Here is a 5,273-nt window from a genome sequence, read left to right as displayed (position 1 = left end):
CGTGGAAACATACATCGACTGATATTGGGAGCGACCACATAATCGTCGAAATACACGTCCAGACGCCGGACAAGACGCAGGGAAGTATGGAAAATTCCGATGGATCGACTAGCGCGATTTCAGAAAGAAACGAGACCAAAAACAGTATTCAGGAGGTGTACCCACTCGCTGCTTGCAGACGCCAAAGCTACAGCCAAGACCGTCGAAACCGAGGTTGAAACTGATAAGATGGACCGCCGTTTGGCGCATCTCATCGATGCGAAGAATTCGGTCCTGGCCAGGTGGAAGGGACAAAGACTCTATCGGAGACTCAGAAATAAAATAGCGGAGATAAACAGCAACATCGAGGAGCACTGCCGAAAGCTAACCGCCAGCAATGGGATGAGTCATGCAATGCAACCAGCTGCCAATTACACAACGGAAAATCGCGGAACCTGCTCAGTTATCTGTCGGACGAACCCAAGACCAAGTCCCACCAGAGGAACTGCCTCGCACATCTATTACACAGGGAGCTTGAGAAGTACGGTGAAGATGCAGTGACCGTCCCGTTGCCAACGAAGTATACTTACCGCACCCTTCGACCGCACAACATGAGGGGGATCCATCCGAATGTAGAACTGGATAAGGATTTAGTGCAGAAGAGATCAGGACGGCGCTGCACAACCTCCACAGCAGATCAGCGCCAGGCCCCGACAGTATGTCTAATCGCGCCCTGAAGAATCTCGACGACAAATACGTGGAGCAGTTAACGGCATTCATCAATGACTGCTAGCAGCGCGGCAACCCCCCGAAACAATGTAAAACTGCGAGAATGATACTAATCACGAAACCTGGAAAAGCGCCTAGCCTCTACAACCTTCGCCCCACATCGCTAACGTCGTGCGTCGGCATGGTCATAGAACACGCACTGCTTAACCATTGGCAAGCCCACTTAAAGCACAAAGGGAGATACCCACTATTCATAGGATTCCGCCCACAATTGTCCATGCAGGTCGCGATGATACAACTGAAGCACCACGTGCTTGACGGCAAGACGAGAGGCACCAGAGCAATTCTCGGGCTCGGCCTTGAAAGTGCGTTCGATAAAATCGCGCACTCGGTGATCTTACATCACATATCGTGGCAAAACCTCGGTGTACGCACATACAACGACGTTAAAAATTTTTTGACAGACAAGCGAGTTGTTTTAGTGGCAGGGACATCCAGCTAAGAGCAAACGTTGGGAAGCACCGCCACCTCCCAGGGCTCCTTTATCTCACCCACACTCTTTAACCTGGTCATGATCGGGCTAGCAGAAAAGCTAAAAGAACAAAGACGTCCGGCACACCATATACACCAACGATATAACCTGTTGCGTGCACAGAGGCAGCGACGGTCATATCGAAACGACATTCCAACTAGAAATCGAGACTGTTAGAAGTTGTACTAGATAACTGAAGTAATACTCGAAGATCATAAAGTTCAAATGGATTTATGAAACAATAAGTTTACATAATCTTGCCTTCTGATGCGCATCTGCGTGTCCATTCGCCAGCTTGCCTCGACGCTGTCTCCTCTGCTCTCCATTGGCTCTTAAGGCTAGCAGCGTCTCCATGGTGTCTGCGTCTCTCCATAAAACACGTGATCTCCACGGTTCCTCCGTCTGTCACCAGTCGGCGCTAGTCGTCAGTAGCGGGCGCGCCAAAGGAACACAAACGCGGGCTCACACACCCCTCACTCATGTTGATCTGTCCTCAGATCACAAAATCCTTGAGGTGTGCTGGGATTTGGCATGTCCGTGTGGAACGTGGTCGTGTTGGGGCTGCATATCTTGCGTTACTTCACCCGGGTTGGAAGCTGTCCCGTCACTGTCGAGAGACGATTGGATCTGTGATGGAGATGTTCAGTCAGCTCTACTCCTTCACGGTCGTTGTTGGCGTTGTTGGTTGCAAGCGGACGTCCAATGAGTCTCCAAGTTCAGAAAAGCTGGCTTCTCTAGGGGTATGTCTCCTCAGTTGCTTCGTGCTGACGACTCTTTCTACTACTTCGTGCAACGCCCGATGCGCACGTCTGCTCTTCACCATATTCTCTCCCAAGATTTCAGAAATTTCACAAGCGCCGTCAGACAGGGGTTGACAGTTGATGATCGGGAGCCGAGCGTGCAGTAGACAATTTCGCCAATTTGGAAGTTAGGTGCCTTCCTTAGCTGCCTTCTGGCACTCCTCGAGGTTCTCTTTCGCTTAGCCTCTGATCTTGGCTAATTCGTGGAGTCTCGTGGCTTCTTACAGATCTTCTTCGACATCTGAAAGGGGGAGTTGTCCACGAAGCCAGGGGTGTAGCTATGCATTAGCTAAAATGGCGTATATTGCGTCGACTTGTGCTTCGAGACGTTTACAGCGAGTACAGTTTCTGGACGCTTCTTGTACCAGTCGATGGCTTGTCTAGAATCTTTCGAAGTATGTTCTTCAACACTCCGACTACTCGCTCCACCAAACCGTTGGCTTGAGGCCAGTATGACGGCGTTGTGATGCGAGCAATCCCAAGATGGTGATGCAGGGCAGCTGTCTTTTTGTTGATGAACCCTCTTGCCTGATCTGTCACAATCATCTTTTGGATTCCGATTCTCGGTATCCATCTGTTTAACAGGTAGTCGATATAGTAGAGTGCAGCTGTTGAAGGCACGAGGACTGCGTCGATGTAGCGCGTGGCATGGTAACCTTGAAAATCGTCCAATGGACCTAAGTGATCGAGTGATATGATCGTGTTTGTATGGGTTGGGATGCTTCTAGGCTGCAAACAACCCTCCGCTATGGTCGTCCTTCGGTTCACCCTCTTGCAAGTGTCGCAAGGCCTAACATAGTTCTTTACTTCCCGTTGCATCTTTGGCCACCAGCATCGTCTCTGAATTTGGCTCAGAGTGCGCTGTGCATACATGTATCCCGTGGAATCGTGACACATTTGAAGTACATTGTTCCTCAAGACTGTAGGTACTACAACCTTGGCACCATTTGTGTCTGCAGTATCCCTCACAAGAATATCACTTCTCACTGCAAATTCTGAGTTTTCCTTTTCAGCTTGTTGGTGTAGTTGTTGACATACCGGGTCTAGTTTCTGTAACTCACGCAGGCTGCTGCTACCCGTCACTACTGCCATACAGATGCTTGTGCCACTTGCCGTCTGGGGAGGCTGGAGAGACTCCGACTCTCCGACGGGATCGTCTAGCCTGGAAAGTGTGTCTGCTTTGTTTAGTTTCGCTAGGTGATGGCGTACCTCAAAGTCATACTCTGCTAGGTGCATAGTCCATCGTGCAAATCGGTGATTTGTCACTGCTTTTTGTGCCAGATACGTGATCCTTGGTCCTCCTTTCAGGTAAATGCCAAATTACCCCGCCGGGGTGGCGCAGTGGTTACGGCGCTCGACTACTGTTCCCAAGGACGCGGGATCGAATCCCGGCCTCGGCGGCCACTTTTCGATGGAGGCGAAAAGCAAGGCGCCCGTGTGCTGTGCGATGTCAGTGCACGTTAAAGAACCCCAGGTGGTCGAAATTTCCGGAGTCCTCCACTACGGCGTCTCTCATAGCCTGAGTTGCTTTGGGACGTTAAACCCCACAAACCAAACCAAACCAAACCAAATTTTTCCGTGACAGCCCAGTGCAAAGCCATACATTCCAGCAGCTGGTTAGAGTGGAGTTGGCTGTCATGTGCGTTTAGAGCACGACTGGCATATTCGATCACACACTCTTGCGAGTCCTGCTCTTGAGTCAAGATAGCTCAAAGTCCATGCTCGCTATCATCGGCGTGCACTGTATAGTGAAAGTCATTTCGAAAGTTTGCAAGCACTGGCGGATTAATCAGAGCATGCTTGTGCGCGTCACATATCCTCTGATGTTCTTCAGTACATGTGGACGCATTGCCTTTGTCCAGTAGCTTCTGTAGTGGTGAAGTCTTTGCAAAAAATCCTTGGATGAATTTTCTGAAATGGTTTGCAAACTGCAGGAATGAGAAAAGGTGCTTGGCATCCTTAGATGGCGTGAACTTGTTGATGGCCTCTATGCGTTTAGGGTCTGGAATGCGTCCTTCTTTCGTGAGCACATAGCCTAGGAAGGAAATCTGGCTGCGGACGAACTGGCACTTTTCAATGTCTGTTTATGCGGCGTAACGCTTCTCCCAAAAGTTTGAGTTCCTCTGGGATGGATCTTGTACCTTTCGCAATGTCATCTATATATGTACTTGTTCGAGGCAGATCATCGAATGTCTTTCTCATTACAGTTTGCATTGTTTGTGGGGCTTTACAAAATCCAGGTGCCATACGAAGGTATTCGTACTTCCCATCTGGCGTTACGAAGGCTGTTTTAGGCGTGTCTTCAGGTTTGACACGGATTGTGAGGAATGCTCCCCTTCATGGATCACTGCCTTGTCGTGGCGGAGGGGCTTACGAAACTCGATGAAGTCGTGAGCTCTGCTGTGTAGGGCCACCCAAGATAGACAGGTCACGGCAGAGAGTTCTGACAAAATGTGATTCACTGGAGAAGGTAATGGCAACCCTCTCCAGTATTTCCTGCCAAGAAAACCCTATGGCCAGTCACAATACCATTAATGATATGGCGCCGGAAGATGAGCCCCGCAGGTTGGAAGGCGTCCCATATGTTACTGGGGATGAACAAAGGGCGATTCCTAGTAGCTCCAGGACGAATGAAGCGGCTGGGCTAAAGCCAAAAGGACGCTCAGTTGTGGATGTGTCGGGAAGCGACCGGAAAGTCTGATGTTGCAAGGCGATGTATCACATAGGAACATGGAATGTAAGATCTATGACGCAAGGTAAACTGGATATCGTCAAGCGAGAAATGGACAGATTGAACATTGATATCTTGGGTATCAGCGAGCTCAAGTGGACCGGAATCGGAGAATTTAACTCCGGCGACCATTATGTCTTTTATTGTGGGCACGAATCCAAGAGAAGGAATGGGGTCGCTCTCATAGTAAACATAAGAATGGGCAAAGCAGTGCTAGGGTACAACCCCAAAAACGACCGAATGATTTCACTTCGGATCCAAGGTCACCCTTTCAACATAACAGTTATCCAAGTCTATGCACCGACCACTACTGCTAAAGAAGCTGACGTTGAGAGATTTTATGCGGACCTACAATGCCTTTTAGACCGCACCCCATCATCAGACGTCGTTTTTCTCATAGGAGACTGGAATGCTAAGGTAGGGAGTGAAGAAATATCCGGAATTACAGGCAAGTTTGGTCTTGGTGAGCCAAATGAAGCTGGGCAGAGGCTAGTAGAGTTTT

The sequence above is a fragment of the Amblyomma maculatum genome, chromosome 4 (assembly GCF_055883805.1).
Source record: "Amblyomma maculatum isolate TAMU_Amacu chromosome 4, ASM5588380v1, whole genome shotgun sequence".
Lineage (NCBI taxonomy): Eukaryota > Metazoa > Arthropoda > Arachnida > Ixodida > Ixodidae > Amblyomma > Amblyomma maculatum.
The sequence above is the reverse complement of the archived record's forward strand: the minus strand, read 5'-3'. Positions refer to the sequence as shown.